The sequence below is a fragment of the Muntiacus reevesi genome, chromosome 5 (assembly GCF_963930625.1).
Source record: "Muntiacus reevesi chromosome 5, mMunRee1.1, whole genome shotgun sequence".
Classification (NCBI taxonomy): Eukaryota; Metazoa; Chordata; class Mammalia; order Artiodactyla; family Cervidae; genus Muntiacus; species Muntiacus reevesi.
This window is the reverse complement of record NC_089253.1, coordinates 11,772,469-11,790,668: the sequence shown is the minus strand read 5'-3', so window position 1 is coordinate 11,790,668 and position 18,200 is coordinate 11,772,469. Positions and strand designations below refer to the sequence as shown.

Sequence of the window (18,200 nt, the reverse complement as noted above, 5' to 3'; positions counted from 1 at the left end):
TACATCCGACATGGCCTTAAGACCATCTAGTCTACATTTATTGAATACCTATAACCTGCCAGAGGCTGCACCACATACTGGAATCAATAAAAATAAGACTTGTGTTTGCTGTCAGAGAGATCACAGCCTCATGTAGTCACCTTTGAAATGTAAAAATGGACTCAGGCGACGAAGGACTCTGCTGCGTTTCTGAAATTCTTTTCTCATAGGGAATATTGCAAATCCTGTAATTCCACTATTTGAGAGTCAGTGCTCTAGCTTTAAGCTTTTAAATCCTATTAAAATCTCAATGTAGTTGGGATGACACTTTGCCTTTTTCATGGTATTCAACTTCAAGGTGAACTGGTGCATCTGGTTTCTTCCCAGAAGGGTAGATTTTCACTGCGGGTTCACAGAAAGAGCATGGGGACACTAGAATCCCAGGTACACACAGGGTGTGGGGGGAGAGCTCATGGACTAAAAGTGTGCGGAATGGCCCAGAGGTCAACTTTCAGCCAGCAGGGGCACCGTCCCTGGGTTAAGACAGGATGACCATCAGAAGGCCAGCGTTCGAGGCTGGCTCAGAGAGCCGTGGGCACTAGGATTGCTGGGACTACTGCCCAGAAGGCAGGACCATCTCTGTGTCAGGCACCAGGCTGGGTGCCTACATCCTGGCGCATTTAAGCCCCCTAACAATTCTTTGACGTACAAGCCTGCCCTATTTTGCAGAGGACATTTAGTTCAAGGGGGCCAAGTAATTGTCCAAAGTTCTCAGAGCTAGTTAGTAAGTAAAGCCAAGTTCAGATATCTGTCTCCAAAGCCAACATTTTTCCTTCCTTTTTTTTTTGCTCTTCAAGAAGTAAAGGAACCTAGTCAACTTTAAAGGCCAAATGGTCTTCTAGGGAAATCGTTTTGAATGAATGGTCACTTGAGGACCAGCTTATGACAAGCCAGATGAAGACAACTTGAATGTGAGAACAAATTTTATTTCTGACATTTTCAAGGGTAGAAACAAATGCACTTGATAGGGTCCTTTGAGATTTAGTAAAAAAAAAAAAAAAATCTCCCCCTCTGCAGGTATGCTCTCTCTCAAGCCCTGTAGATGGCTAGCTGTCCCCTGCAGACTAACTACAGTGGAGTGAAATGACAGCCTGTGGCCCACTTACTTAGCCCAGTGCAGGGCTGCCGTAAATGCTTCATAACATGAGAAAATGGAGACTCAGAGAGGCTGAGTGATTCGTCGAAGATTAGTTAGGCATTATGTGGTAGAAACTGGATTTGAAAACTAACCTGTCAGATTCACGAACTCGTGCTTTTAGCTAGTGGCTCTCTGGGTTCTGATACATTTTCTGGGGCAAGACAGATAAGTCTGCATTCATTTCTACAGAAAGGCCTTGCAAATGGTTTAACAGCACAACAACAACAAAGGGCAAGCATCTATTAAATCCTTCCTTGTGCCAAATGTGGCACCAAACGCACGTGCCTTATTTTGACTCTTTCTCCTAACACCCCTATAAATAGACATGGTCATCGTTTTGTGGTTGAGGAAACTGAGGCAGAGAAGTAAATTGCCCAAGTTCACAATTATAAGTCTAGAGTCAGGATCCAGATCCACTTTTTCCCCCTTTGTGTATGTGCTTTATTTTTACCTTATAGAAGTAGTTATAACTTTTAAAAATAGTATATAAATAAACATAGGTATAAGTCAGCCAGAGCAATATAATTAGTATGTATTTAAGGGAATTAGAACTTTTTTCCCTAGCTTAAAATAAGAATTTTTATAACACAATAAACACCTACATCATAGATACTTTTGAACCAAATGGCAACTACTTATGTATATATATAAGACAAGTACCGATACGTTGTAGGTACCAAAAACACCTTGTTTGGCGCAATCACTTCGGATTGTAAAAAATAAGTATCATCTGACATCTGGATGCTAAATAAAAGAGCTGGAGGGCTAAATAAATGGAGTCACTCTACCCACTTTCCTCTTTCTAATTCTTGGGGTTTAAAGTTTATTTATAGGTTTAACATATATAGTCCCATACCTACTCTCTCTTCTTCAATAACTCCAGGATGGTAGCTTTAAGAAACTTTAAAGCTTGACCTCTTTCTGAATTTCCCAAAGTATTTCTGCACTTTTTTCCCCCCTCAATGAATCTTGTCAAGGTTCTGTATAAGGTCTGTAATAATATCTTCTCCCATGATACAAGGAATACAGAGGAATATTTCTTCATTTACTCTATAGAGGTCCTTAATTGGTGGAAACTGGATGTACTTTTTTTTCCCCCTTTTTCCTCATTGGCTGCAACACACAGCATGCAGGATTTTACTTCCCCGAGGGATGGAACCCCACTACCTGCAGTGGAAGCATGAAGTCTTAAGCACTGAACTGCCAGGGAAGTCCCTGGGTGTACTCAAGAGTCTTCAAAATACTTTGTGTTAAAAGACTTTGTGTTAAATCAGCTACAGATGGGCCAGTGGCCCAAGTAGTTAACTCTTGAACTGGGTGAGGGAGGTGTTAGGGGCCCCGGCCCTCTGTAAAGTTGAAAAATCCACCTATAACCAATAGCTGGGTCCTTCCTACATGTGGTTCCTCTGTATTCATTGTTTTGACCTCAGGAATTTAACCAACCGAGCACAGATAGTCTAGTATCATAGTACTTTTTATAGAAAAAAAATCTGCACCTAAGCAGACTGGCAAAGTTCAAACTTGTGTGGTTCAAAGGTCAGCTGTATTGCCTTTCGTTTCAATAACCTCATAGGCATCGACAATCACTTCTTTGTGGATGTTTCCCCACTGCTCATGATCTTTATCAGTTTTTATATCCGAGTTCAGATCCTTCTGAGGATCATCAGCAATGATAACCTCACTTCACACAGGAACACTTGAGTCTCCACGTTTTCCAAGGATCCACCCATGACAGCTTTCAGAGTGGACACTAAGCTTCTGCCCAACCAAGAAGGGAAATGAGCAGTGTCCAGATTATGGCCACTCCCAATAACACGACTTCTGGGAAATTCATTCAACGTCCAGGCTAGCTGAGATATCCATTAGATTAGAAACAATAATCAGTTTGCCAGCCATGGGGATTGTATTGGATAATATGTTAAAACATCGAAGAGAGTCACTGTTTCAGTGGATTAAATAAAGGTGTGTTTCTCCTCCTTCCTGATGTGTACCTGCTGTGATAATCACCAAGTTGGAGTTTGCAGTGACAAGATAACCTTTCCTGCAAACAGCATTTGGCATTTTCATAAAAGGACTGCCATGTTCAAGATCTGGTGTTTCATCATTCAATTTGCTTTCATCAACATCCATAGAGGCAAGTTCATCATTCACATCTTCTAAAACATGGTGATAGCAGAGGCCATGCCAACCAATCTGCTTCCTATATCCTATTGTGAAGAATGATCTTCTTGGAAGCGAAATTCATCATAAATTCACGGGTGACAGGGGTGAAGAGCAGTGAGATGCCTGCCTCCTGCAGGGGACACTAAGCCATCCTCAGGTGAAGAAAAGCCCCACGGTGCCCACTCTAAGCTGGCCCTTAGAACTCCTGAACCCACCTCATGTCTGCTTACACAAGACGTGGAGGAGGAGACTGGAGAAAGCTCTGAAAGCCCAGCATCTCCCTCCCCTGCTACTGTGCAAGGCCACGCCTGCCACCCAGGGACCGCCCCAGGCCTTCACCCGGCCTCCAGAAAGGACTTCTCCCATCGGCTCAGACTAAGATAGTCAAGAGGCTTCTTCTACAGCAAGTGAATTGTAGAGCGAGCCTTTTACAAACCCATGGTGGCTTCCATATTTGATATACATAATAAACCAACCCAGGTCCCTAGAATGATTAGTTTTCAATGTGAATGCCAAGTCATAGCCACATTCTTCTGACTCCAAAGCCAATAAGCTTAAGTATTACTACAGCTAACCCCATCTCTCTTGTTCTCGTACCCGCTTTAGGACATCCTAATTTCTCCTTAACTTTCTAATATATCTTGTACATTAGTCCTAATCTTTTGTTTCTTGATTTGAAAAAATGCAGCAACTGGAATGGTCCATATAGCCCTAGGAAGGGTCTAACCAGTGTGAAGGTCAGAAGCTTGTCCCCTTTCTAGGCCCGAGCAGCATATTTCTGTAAATAGGTCCTAGGTACATATTCTGACATCATCATCAGATGGTACCTTGTGGTCACCTAGAACCATAAGAGCTTCTGCTAAGAAGCTACTGCCTTATGTCTCCATTCTAAATTGGTGCAATTAATTTTGGGAACTGTATTCTCCCAGATTGTCTGCCTTAGCAAGGAATTTTGTATGTGTGGTAAATATAAGCAGCCAACAAGTATTTACATGGTTTGTGCCAGTAATTTTGTTCCTTATGGCTACTTACTACATTAATACCTCTTGAACCTCAGTTGTTTTTTTCATTGGAAAATGGGAAAAGACTGTATTCCCTGCTAATGTTGTAGGAAATCCCATGGACAGAGGAGCCTGAAAGGCTACAGTCCATGGGGTTGCGAAGAGTCAGATATGACTTAGCGACTAAGCAACAATATTGTGGGAGGTTCAAATGAGATAATGCATAAAATATAAATTGATGTTATGATCACAGATAATCTAGATTTTAAGACCACACAGGAAAGATAATTATAACTGCTCAACCCGTAATCACAGAAACTATAGCCTACAGTTCCTTTCACTATCCAAAACATAAGATCATCTGTCCAGATTTTACCAAGAAGAACATTTTTACTATTCTTCTTTCCATTAAAAGATGTCTCAAGTTGGCTTTCATTGCCCTATAGTGGTTTTTATATGAACCCAGTGGTTATGTTATATGAACCTGGGTTTCCGCATTGCTGGCAGATTCTTTAATCGTCTGAGCCATCAGGGAAGCCCCTGTTATATGAAAGACATAATTATTACTCTCTTATTTTGAAGATGTTAGTCTTAAAACATTCTTCAAATACTGTTAGGTTACACACATTCCTGTCAGCCGTAATCCTTAAAGAGTCAATCTGTAGGGACAGTTTCCAACATCATCCAAGGCAGCGTGGATATACAGTGTCATGGAGTATTTTACTAGGTCTTCACTCAGAATCTACTGACTTAATTAACTTTATTCATTCACTCATGAAATATTTATAGGATATCTATTATGTGTCAGGAAAGCAAGATAGACATTGTCCTGGCTTACAATCTAGTGAGAAAAATGGAGCCTTAAATGTGTTGTTAACAAATTAGAGTGCTAAGTGTTGTGATGGGGGAAGCGCTGGGTCTGTGAGTCTATTCAGGTGGGTACCTAACCTGGGGGCATCTCTGTGTGTGTTGAGAGGGATTTTGAAAGAGGGTGTTCAGAGAGTGTAACAAGTGGATGCGATCTGAAGAATAAATGTGTGTGTTTGATCGCTCAGTCGCGTCTGACTCTTTGTGACCCCGTGGACTGTAGCCTTACCAGGCTCGTCTGTCCGTGGAGTTTTCCCAGACAATGCTGTAGTGGGCAGTAGTCCCTTCTCCAGAGGGATCTTCCTGACTCGGGGAAAGGATGAATAGAAACGACCTATTTAGGAGAAGTGGGTGAGGAGCGGAGAATAGATAATGCAAAGAAGGTGATTTTAAGAGATGAGGCTGCACAAGCTAAAAAAAAAAAAAAAAAAAGTTATATGGAAGAATTTTGACTTTATTCTGATAAGTAAATTATAATCAAACAGACTGAAAAAACACGAATGCATGCCTTCAATTTTTAGTTTTTAAAAACTTTTATTAAAGGGAAATCTTTAGTAATTAGTCCTAAATGAAATGCTTGGAACCTTCAGTGCTTCTTCTTACTATCCCAAAGTTCTCTCAAACACACATCCCTAGACTGTTGGAGCTGGAAGGGCCCTCAGACACCACGAGCGCCCGGCCTTTCACTTGGCAGGACTGTGAGGGGGCGTGCTGTGCCCAGCTGTGTCCCTCTGCAGCCCCGTGGGCTGCAGCCCACCAGGCTCCTCTGTCCAGGGGATCTCCCAGACAGGAATACTGGAGTGGGTTGCCATTTCCTCCTTTAGCGAATCTTCTCAGTCCAGGGACTGAACCCGTGTCCACCTGCATCTCCTGCATTGCCGGTGGAGTCTTGTCCACTGAGCCACGGGTGCTCAGGAATTGGTCAGGTTTCATCGTGTGTCTGCCGCTGGGAACTGTTTGCTTCTCCCTTTATGGGTCCAAGGCTCAACTGCCTCAGCCTTGATCAGAGGCCTGATGGGTCTTCTGAATCTCCTATCTTGTTGACCCCAGTTAGTTAGAATTCATGAGCATCCCTAGTTTTTACTTCTGCGTTGGACTTCATGCTCTTCCCTTGGGACCTAATGAAAAGATGGTTTATCTTGGACTTCTGGGGAGAGTCTGGGAGGTCAGCTCATTTCTGAGGAGAGCATGAATCCTCCACTGATCACATCCTCACAAGAGAGTCAGGGTTAGCCTCTTCTCTGAACGCCTATGTCTCTCTCTACTTTTCTTCTGCCATCACTCTGGGTGGACCTACTCACTTCTTCTAGACTGCATGTATCTTGAGGACATGACAAATGACTGCGTCATCACTACATCCTGCATGGCAAGGGAACGCAGAACCTGAAGACCTCTATCAAGTTTGCTGTAGTTGGGGAAGGGTGGATAAATGAACAGACTGGGATATCTCATTTCCTAACAGAAGTTTTAAGTAGATATTGGTGTAAGGGAATGAAAAACCTATTATCTTAATAGATTGCAATCAGAATTTTTCTCAGGGAAAAAACTGAGATTAGAAAATACAGTGAAGTGAATGGAGAGTCTCTTACAATCGAGCAAAAATGACAGCTGCGTTTTTAATGAGAAATGACCATGAATTGGAAGGTAATCAGAGATGAAAGAAGTCAGGAGCGGAGGAAAATGAGAAATCTGTGCAGCGTGGGAGAGTTCCTAAAGGACTTTACACCAGAGATAGCTGATGCCCGTTTTAAAAGGCTTCAGGTCTGATGTGAACTCACTGCCATCTTTTTGAACTGAGGTGTACTGTCTACTATACAAAGAAGATGCTGGTAAACACTGGATGTCGTTTATGCTTAATACAGAAGGTGTGCTTTTCTGTGATGCTTGCAATTCTGGGACAACTAACTCATATCCATAGGTATTGAACGTGGAAGCAGATTTTAAAAAATGAAAGTAAAATGTAGTTTCCAGCCTCCTGAATTCTATCACAAATCTCTGAGTAGAGTAATAAAAATACATGGAAAAAAATGGTCATAGTTTAGGGCAGCTTCTGTTGCACTAAACTATGCCTATTAGCGATATAGGAGATAAATATTTTGTAGCTTGAATCACGGCATCGTTCAACAAGGTCGATTAGGAATGTTTTCCTCCAGGGTAGATTTTGAACAGAGAGAAATAACAAGCAATTAAATTATATGGAAGATTAACTATTGGCCCTTCACTGACCCTTCTTTTCCTTTCCTTCAAGCAAGAGAATCATCGATTAGCCTATGTTCAGGGAGGAGCAACATTTTTCATTTTCAGCTGTTCTCAAGCAGTCTTGTTTGGTGGTTAGGGCTCCTGGCTGATTCTTAGCACTTTGTGTCTTTAAAAAATGGGACTCTCATAAGAAAAGAAAAAAAAAAGAGAGGAAAAAAAACAGCAATGAAGTCACACATTTTACTTTAGCATATTAATTCACTTTTATCCTATGAATTATATGTATATATTATATACATGCTATGTGCTGGGCTAAGTCGCTTCAGTTGTGTCTGACTCTGAGACCCCCATGGGACTGCAGTCCTCAGGGCTCCTCTGTCCATGGGGGTCTCCAGGCAAGAACACCAGAGTGGGTTGCCATTTCCTCCTGCAGGGGATATATACACACACACACAGGCCATTGTGTAGCATGTGGGATCTTAGTTCCCTGACCAGGGGTTGAACCTGTGCACCCTGAAATGAAAGGGCAGAACCTTAACCACTGGACAACCAGGGAAGTCCTCTGAATCATATTTTAAAACTCTAGCATTAGGATATCAGTTCAGGCCAGATACCACTGGTGATTGCAAGTGTATGCAATATCTATCTCTTACTGCCATCTTGTGGATTCTTGGAGAATAACCACAGTGGTATGTTTTCATTGTATCTGGGAACACTCGGTTTGGATGCCACCGTGTATGAAAATAACTGGGAGAATGAATAAGAAAAGAGCAGCTAAATTACCAGGTTTCATTTAATGTTATGACTTTGGAGGTACCACTTAACTTCTCTGTGGCTTGGTTTCTTTGTGAAAAGTGGGTATTACAGATAATGGTGTGTTTCTTGTCTGTTTCAAGGTTGCTTTGAAAATTAAAACATAAATTGCTCTGTAAATCAGAAAATACTATTCAGGAACAATGACTTATTATCCTTGTCCTCATATAGTACTACTAGATTAAGGATGTGTGTTAAACTGCTTCTGTCATGTCCTACTCCTTGCAACCTAATGGACTGTAGCCAGCCAGTCTCCTCTGTCCATGGGATTCTCCAGGCAAGAAGGCTGGAGTGGGTTGCCATTTCCTCTCCCAGAGCATCTTCCCTACCCAGGGATGGAACCCAGGTCTCTTACGTCTCCTGCACTGGCAGGTGGGTTACCTAAACATTTTGTGTGTAACATGGTAAACATGATTCAGACAGAAGAATCAGGCTTCTGATTCAGATTCTGAAGGTGCTGTTTGTTGTATCCTGGAGCACTAGGTTTGTAGGCCACAGCATGTGAAAATACAGTAACTGGGGAAAAAATTACAAGAAGAGAGTAGGTCAATGTCCAGGATTCCATTTAATTGTGTTACTTTGGATGCACTATTTAACTTCTCTGGTTTTCAGAGTGATTTGCCTTGTAAGTCTCTGAGGACAGGAGAGTCAATGTTCCCAATGACAAGAATCCTTAGAGGTTATTTCTCCAGGAGCAGATACTTATGTGGACTTGGGGGCTGGAAAAGTGGGTATTTTATGATTTACTAGTTTGCTGATGTGCAAGTGGGTCTTGACATCAAGTGGGTCTTGACAGCAAGTATGCAGTCTAGAAAGAGCTTCTTCTGGGAAAGAAAATGCTACCCGTGGGATACCATCTACCCATCCGCACCTCAGTCATTTCTCTTGTAAGTTTTGCATCTTGGTTTTCTCTCTCTCAGACTGCATTGCAACTAGAAAACTGAGGTGATATGTTGGCTCATAATGGCAGAAGCAATTTAAAAAATTTATCTGAGCATTTCAGTGAAAAATTTGAAATAAACAGTTAAAGGCTTTTCCTTCCCCTTAGGGAAGATTTATTCAAGTTCTTTCATTTGCTAAGGTATTCATCACTCACAAACACCCCTGAGTGTAGAGCCCTGTGTTAGACCCTATACATCTATCCTCAAGAAAACTCAAAATCTGCTGGGCAAAATATTCATGAAAACAAATCAAGACCAAAAGGTGAACACAGAATGTCACTGAAGAATTGTGGGGAGACAGGTTTGGAAGGAGGTGGGAGTCCTGCCCTTCTTGTATTTGAGTCCCACTTAAAGGCTTTCTGTCAACCCTTTCCTTCAGCTTCCTTCATACTTAAAATTCTCTCTCCCCTGAACTCTCGAAGCTCTTAACTAGATTAACTAGTTCACCTGGTGATCATCTCAGGCACACTGCCTGGTTAGTTTTCACGAAGCCAGTCTCTAGCCTCACTTCTCTACCTGCAATTTGATCTTAATAATTAAAATGTCTTTCTAAAGTTGTCATTTACAAATGATAATCACATGGTTCCAAGCGTAAACTTTCATTCCTTCCTTTCTGATATTAAAAAATATTTTAACTAAAAACATGTTCTCAGCATCTACTATATGTTAGGAATTCTGGTTTAAGAAATTGTCTGCCTTCAGTTTTTAGACATAATTTCAGGGCATGAGTACCCACCCCTCCCAACCCGATTTGCTTCAAAGTGGGAATTTCCATGGGGGCAATATGTGAGAGGACTTTCTACAGGTTGAACAATTTTATATCCTGGAGCTGCAGTAGCATTGGTCTGGCTTTATTCCTTTTTCTGGCCCAAGAGTTTCTTCATTTCCACTATATACTGTCCAGGTTCCTTACGTCCCTTAATATGGTCTTATTTAAGGATTTGCCTCCATCCTCCTTGCTCTGACCTCCCATTAGACCTGAGGACCTGGAGAGCAGCGACCCCTCTATTTAACGCTGTGTTCCTAAAGCTGGGCATATCATGGTCTTCACGTGGGTCCTATTTCTGCCCTGCATGTGCTTCTCCTGCCCTTTCCATCACCCTCATGAGTCACACGTAGACCTGCACACCAACAATGGAGTTCACGTCTCACGATCCACAATTTCTTCCGCTTTAAATCCTGCAGTTGCTCAGAACCTGGGCGGAAGTTAGGAAGCAAGGGCCAAAGCCTCCCTGGGGAATTTAGGGGTGGTCGAGAGAGGGGGCCCATGCTGGGCAGAGTGCTGCTGACGGGGTGCTCACAGACTCCTCTCAGATGTCAGTCACTTAGCGCGATCATCGTGGTCAGGTGGGAGTGGTGGTGATGATAAAGAAGACAAGGTGATATCAAGGAACTTAACACGATTGATTTAAGTAGCAACATAGCAGGATGAGAAGATGGAAACAAACAGTGTGATTGCTCCTTTCCATCACACTGGCCACGCATACAACCACGTTCATGCCCTGTCTCTTCGCTGGGTTACTGCTCCATGCAGGTGGGATCAGTTCCTTATGTACCTTTCTCTTCCTTACATCACCTAGCGTAGCCCTTGATGGTCATACTGTCATTAACTGAAAGTGAAAGTGAAGTTGCTCAGTCGTGTCCAACTCTTTGCGACCCCATGGACTGTAGCCTACCAGGCTCCTCAGCCCATGAAGTGCCAGGCCCTGTTCCTGCTCTGGGAATATAGCAATAAATAAAATGGACCAATAGGAGATACTGAATGAACCAAAGAATTAAAACATAAGAATTTCAGTCAAGTAAATGAAGCATTTTCCACCTTTTCTCTTCCTTCCCTCTTTCTCTAAATATATGTAAATATATATATGTATATGTGTGTGTGTGTATATATATATATATATAGGTGAACTGATAAATAAAACACCAGTTTTCTCCCCTCTATGAGATCATTTCTATCAACTGTTACAATGATTCTCCAATTAAGAAAAATTTATTGAATGATTTTTTGGCATGTATAATAGCTATTGTTATAAATACTGTTATAATTGTCCTCCAATTAAGAAAAATTTATTCAATGATTTTTTTGGTATGTATTGAGGTGATTGTAAGATTTTTAGAATTTATTTCCTTTACTCTATTAATATGGTCAATTATGATAATTGATCAAAAACATTTTTTTGAAGTATACTTGATTTACAGGGTTGGGTTGGTTTCTGGTGTATAGCAATATGATTCAGAATATATATATTCTTTTACACATTCTTTTCCATTCTGGTTTATTACAGGATATAGAATATAGTTCCCTGTGCTATATGGTAGGACCTTGTTGTTTATCTATTTTATATATAATACTTTGTACCTGCTAGATAATTGATTTTTAAATATTAAACCAAACCTCTCACTCCTAGGAAGAAAAATCACAACTTGGTTGTGACCATAATAATCTATATACATATGGATTTGGTTTGCTCATATTTTGGTAAAGATTTTTGCATCTATATCATTTAATTCATATAAGAACTCTACAAGGAAGATAATTATTATGATCTCCACTTTACAAATAAACAACTGAGCCTTTTATTGTTCGGTTGCTCAGTCATGTTGGGCTCTTTGCCACCCCAAGGACTGCAGTATGCCAGGCTTCCCTGTCCTTCACTATCTCCCAGAGTTTGCTCAAACTCATGTCCATTGAGTTGAGGATGCCATCCAACCAACTCATCTTCTGTCACCCCCTTCTCTTCTTGCTCTCAATTTTTCCCCAGCATCAGAGTCTTTTCTAATGAGTCAGTTCTTCACATCAGGTGGTCAAAGTATTAGAGCTTTAGCTTCAGCATCAGTCCTTACAATGAATATTCAAGGTTGATTTCCTTTAGGATTGACTGGTTTGATCTCCTTGCTGTCCAAGGGACTCTCAGGGGTCTTCTTGAGCATCACGATTCAAAAGCATCAATTCTTTGGCACTCAACCTTCTTTATGGTCCAACGCTCACATCCATACATGACTACTGGAAAAACCATAGCTTTGACTGTACAGACCTTTGTTGGCAAAGTGATGTTTCTGCTTTTTAATATGCTTTGTAGGTTTGTCATAGCTTTTCTTCCATGGAGCAAGTGTCTTTATTTCATGGCTGTGGTCATTGTCAGTAGTGATTTTAGATCCCCCCAAAATAAAGTCTGTCACTGCTTCCACTTTTTCTTTATCTATTTGGCATGAGGTGATGGGACCAGATGCCATGATTTTAGTTTTTTGAATGTTGAGTTTTAAGCCAGCTTTTTCACTCTCCTCTTTCATCTTCATCAAGAGGCTCTTTAGTTCCTCTTTGCTTTCTGCCATTAGAGTGGTGTCATCTGCATATCTGAGGTTATTGATATTTCTCCTGGCAATCTTATTCCAGCTTGTGGGTCATCCAGGCTAGCATTTTGCATGAAGTACTCTGCATATAAGCTAAATAAGCAGGGTGACCATACAGCCTTGAAGTACTCTTTTCCCAATTTGGAACCAGTATGTTGTTCCATGTCTGGTTCTAACTGTTGCTTCTTGACATGCATACAGATTTCTCAGGAGGCAGGTAAGGTGGTCTGGTATTCCCATCTCTTTAAGAATTTTCCACAGTCTGTTATGATTCATTCAGTCAAAGGCTTTAGAGTAGTCAATGAAGCAGAAGTAGATGGGTTTTTTTTTTTTTGGAAATTCCCTTGCTTTTTCTGTGATCCAATGGATGTTGACAATTTGATCTCTGGTTTCTCTGCCTTTTCTAAAACCAACTCATACATATGGATGTTCTCGGTTCATGAACTGTTGAAACCCAGCTTGAAGGATTTTGAACATTGTCTTGCTAACATGTGAAATGAGTGCAATTGTGTGGTAGTTTGAACATTCTTTGGCATTGCCCTTCTTTGGGATTGGAATGAAAACTGACCTTTTTCAGTCCTGTGGCCACTGCTGTTTTCTGGCATATTTGCTGGCATATTGAGTGCAGCACCTTCACAGCATCATCTTTTAGCATTATAAACAGGTAGAATTCCATCACCTTCACTAGCTTTGTTCATAGTAATGCTTCCTAAGACCCACTTGACTTCACACTCCAGGATATCTGGCTCTAGGTGAGTGATCACACTATTGTGGTTATCCAGGTCATTAAGACCTTTTTTATATAGCTCTTCTGTGTATTCTTCCCATCTATTCTTAACCTCTTCTGCTTTTGTTAGGTCCTTACTGTTTCTGTCCTTAATTGTGCCCACATTTGCATGAAATGTTCCTTTGGTATCTCTAATTTTCTTAAAGAGATCTCTAATCTTTCCCATTGTATTGTTTTCTTCTATTTCTTTGTGTTGTTCACTTAAGAAGGCTTTCTTATCATTCCTTTGTATTCTTTAGAACTCTGCATTCAGTTGGGTATATCTTTCCCTTTCTGCTTTGCCTTTCACTTCATGATTAATTAATCATGAGATTGCGGCCTACAATTTTCTTGCAATGTTTTGGTATCAGGTTATGTTGGCCTCAAAATGTAGTAGAAGAATGATTTTAAAATTAAAAAAAAATTGCTGTTATAAAACCAAACAAACTCTACCCTCTAGTGACCATCCTATTTCATTCCCCCTTTTAGCACAACTCAAAGGAGATACCTGTACTCATTGTCATTAACTTCTCTCCTTTCATTATGAAATCCCCTTCATACAGTTTCTCACCCTATTACACTACAGAAACTGCTTTTTCATTTGATCCATAAGTTATTAAATTCAGCAGTCCCACCTTAACATGACTTACCAGCAACATTTAACAGTGATCCCAGCCTCTGGAAATATTTAGTTCCTGGGGTCCTACTGGATTTCCTCCTACCTTACTGGTTTTTCCTTTTTGTTCCCTCCTTTTCTCCCCAAGGAGGACTTGGCCACACTCCAGGACTCAGTCCGTCTACCTCTGTTACCTGCTCCACCTGTCAGGGCATCTCTGTCTCAACTAACAGTATTTCTTCTTGTGTGCTTTTTCAGGTAGAAAACCTTGAAGTCATTCTTCACATCTTCCTTTCTCTTTTAGGAAGAGAAAGGAAGCTTTCTCCACACCCAAGCTTTTAGGAATCTGTTAACTGTCTGTTCTAAACACATCCAGAATCATTCCTCACCTCCTCCCCTTCGACCACAGCTGCCCCACCTCCATTATTCAGGCCGAGTCCCAGCTGGCCTCCTGCTTCCATCTTTGTCCCTTGACAGTCTGCTGTCAACATGGCGGCCGGAGTGATCGTCTCACAGCGTGAGTGAAATAACGTCCTGTCCCTCTGCTGACAGCCCCCATGGCGCTTCCTTCCCTCAGAGGAAAGCAAAGCCTTATGGGGGCCGATGAGGCTGTGCCCTCTGTGACTCACCCGTTACCTCTCTGTCCTCATCTCCCACTTTCCTTCTCTTCCTCCTGGTCCCACCAGAGTGAATTCCTCAAATACAAAAGGCAGAGCCCTTTCCGCGTCCCAGAGGTCGGCCTGGCCCACTCTCCTTCCTTTCCTTCATTCTTTGCTAAAATGTCACTTCCTCGGTGTGGTCCACTCTGACTACCTTATTTAAAACGTTTAACTCCTCTCCCAGCGCCTCAAATTCACCTTACATAGCTCTATTGGTTTTCATCGCACTATCATGTCCTAACAGATTATATAATTCCATTGTCCGCTACTTTAAAAAAAAAAAGGTTTTCCCACTAGAATGTAAGAAGCACTGTGAGGCAGTGATTTTCTTTCTTTTCTTTCTTCCCTTCCTACCTCTCCCCTCCTTCTTTCCTCTCTCTCTCCTCTCTCTACCTTCCTTCCTTCCTTCCTATTTCTAACAGTGCCTTACATTTCTAATAGTGCCTTACATATAATGGCTGGTGAAGAAACTGCTATTGCATGAATGCATAAATGAATGATTCGTACTCATTAGGCACTGCATCAATGGCTTAAATACTTTATTGATGCTCACAGTAAGGCTGAGAGGTATTATCATCCCCATTTGACAGATAAGGAAATTAGTGTCCTAAGTGATAAACTTGATAAAGCTCACAAAGTTTTAGAGCCTTTCCACCGAGACAACTGGGCTTCCCAGGTGGTGCTGGTGGTAAAGAACCTGCCTGTCAATGCAGGTAGATGCTGGAGACAAGGATTTGATCCCTGGGTGGAGAAGATCCCCTGGAGGAGGGCACGGCAGCCCACTCAGGCATTCTTGCCTTGGAGAATCCATGGATAGAGAAGACTGGCTGGTGGGCTATGGTCCATAGGGTCACAAAGAGTTGGACATGATTGAAGGGACTTTGCACAGTCGCACCTAGAAAACTATGCTGAGGAGATGATATTAGGTAGAGCAGTCAGGGTAGGGAGGATGTGGCCTGGGCATAGCAGCAGAAGCCCTCAGCATAACCATGGCCAGGGTTGCTTGTAATTGGAAATACATAGTGGTTCTCTTCAAATGATTACTTCCTTTTTGTCTTCAAAGTACAACCCAGTAGCAACTTTCCTGGAAATCTTTCCTGGATTCTCCCAAGAGATTAATTCAGCAGGCCCCTTGTGGTCAACACTGGAGAAATGACTTTGACTTTAGTGTAAGAAGGAAGAAGAGGTAAAAGAGATTTATTGTGTACTTCCTAGGTAGTGGGTACTTTAAATGGTCTGATTTCCATTATCCTATAGGATAAAATTCTGAGACTCTGAGACTCAGAAAGTTTAAATAACTTGATCAAGATCACAAGGTGAGTAAAAGGTGAAGCTAGGACTGGATCCTAGGTCTGCCTGATTTCTAAGTTAGTACTTTTTTTCTTACCTTCCATACCAACCTCACAAACTCTATCAACTCTAATCATGCAGTTTCCCTGTGTGACACTATGATTTATTATGAGAAATATACATTTGGTCTTTGTTCCTGTTTCTGGTTCAGAGCTCCTAAAACCCCTGGAATTTTCCAAAGTGATGACAGAAAGACAAAGGTGTCCTTTGTTGTGTTAATGACTCCACTAGGGATGGAGGCTGGTTGCTGGGAGAACCAACCCTGTAAGAACATTCAGTCTTCCCTCCTCCTCCTCTCCCCGACCACCAGCCCAAGACCTAATGGGAGAGGACGGGAGCTGGAAACTGAGTTCAGTCACCTGTGGGCAAAGATTTAATCAGTTATGCCTATGAATGGGGCCTCCATGAAATGAGAGAGTGTGGAGAGCTTCTGGGTTGTTGAACACGTGGGGAAGTGGGGCGTGTCATCCTGGAGAGAGCATGGAAACCCTGCGCTTTCCCCACGCCTTGTCCTGTGTATCTCCTCCATCAGACTTTTCCTGAGTTATATCCTTTTATAACAAACCGGTGATCTCTAAGTAAAATGTTTCTCTGACTTCCATGAACTACTCTAGCAAATTAACTGAGCCCAAGGAGGGGGTCGTTGGAAATGTCAACATATAGGTGACCCACCAGGTGATCAGAAGCACAGGTGACAACTTGGACTTGCGACTTGTTTCTGAAGTAGTGGGGTGGGGCTGGGGGAGCCTTATGGGGCTGAGCCTTTAGCCTGTGGAATCTGATGCTACCTCTAGAGTCAGAGTTGAGTTTAATTAATAGGACACTTAGCCGGGCCTCCCTGGTAGCTCAGTCAGTAAAGAATCTGCCTGCAACCCAGGAGACCCTGGTTCGATTCCTGGGTTGAGAAGATCCACTGGAGAAGGGATAGGCTACCCACTCCAGGATTCTTAGGCTTCCCTTGTGGCTCAACTGGTAAAGAATCCGGCCGCAATGTGGGAGACCTGGGTTCGATCCCTGGGTTGGGAAGATCCCCTGGAGAAGGGAAAGGCTACCCACTCCGGTATTCTGGCCTGAAGAATTCCATGGACTATATAGTCCATGGGGTCTCAAAGAGTCAGACACGACTAAGCAACTTTCACTTTCACTTAGCTGGTGTCAAGAAATGGCACGTTAGGGTGGGGAATCCCACCCATACAGATAATTTGCATGTGGAAATTGGAGGCCAGAACACTCTGCTTTCCACAAGCTTCTGCTGCTCTTTCATCTTCATTCCCTCTTAAGACCTTAGAAGGTGCATGCGGTGCCTCCTTCCTCACTAATCTCACCCTCTCTGAATTCCCTCTCTCACTGTATCTGAATCACCTCACACACTGCACTCTCCCTGTCTCCCGGGCCAGTGGACAGGCTGTTCTTCCATTTCATGTTTTCTTCCTTGCCCAGCCCTTGGTCTGGCTGTCTGTTCTACATCTTTCAAGGCCAAGGTAAGATATCATTTCTTTAGAGACATACTCCTGGTCCCCTGGTCTAGAGCAGGTCCCCTGTGTGTCTGCCCTTTGGTAGCACATTCAGAACTCAAATTTGCAAACTCCAGGAGGGTAAAGATGGGACTCATCATATTCATCGTGTGCGTGCCCCGGTGCTCAGTCGTTGCAACCCCAGGGACTGTAGCCCACCAGACTTCTCTGTCCATGGGATTTCCCAGGTAAAAATCCTGGAATGGGTTGCCATTTCGTCCTCCAGGGGATCTTTCCCCACCCAGGGATTGAACCTGCATCTCCTGCGGCTCCTGCATTGGCAGGCAGATTCTTTACCACTGAGCCACCTGGGAGGCCCATCATATTTACCACTATATCTCTAATCTATGGCACTGTCTTATTCAGGGTAAGACAATGTATTTTTCATATTTTTATACATATATTTTCTTTATTTTTTCTGTCTCAACCAATAGTAGAACTGGAGGTCATAATCCATTGGATGTGATCCTCATCTTTCTTAAAGACCAAAATGTGGATTCAATACAAAAGAACTGATGATTAATTCTTCATTTATTAGAAGGTATCTGTAGCTGTTTCCTAGAGCAACACAGCAGACTTCTCAAGACAAGGTACATTGGTTTGTAAATCCCTTAATCTCAGGAAGACATTTTTAATTACTGTGGGACACAATGTGCTGGGAACAGAAAATCACCATTAGAAACATTATTCACGGTCCACAGACGTTGGCAGAGTCCATATCCTGTCCTTGCTTGAATCGCTTGTCGGCATGCTCAGATGAGCAGAGCTAGGAGGGCACTGCAG

At 42.3% G+C, this 18,200-nt stretch overlaps 1 protein-coding gene and 1 pseudogene across 5 annotated transcripts in view; both read right to left on the bottom strand.

Moving 5' to 3' along the window:
- The window catches only part of DLG2 (discs large MAGUK scaffold protein 2), a 2,219,272-nt gene that overhangs the window by 374,397 nt on the left and 1,826,675 nt on the right, over window positions 1–18,200 (bottom strand). The window lies entirely within an intron of this gene.
- LOC136168687 (L-lactate dehydrogenase A-like 6A) lies at window positions 2,081–14,385 on the bottom strand (annotated as a pseudogene).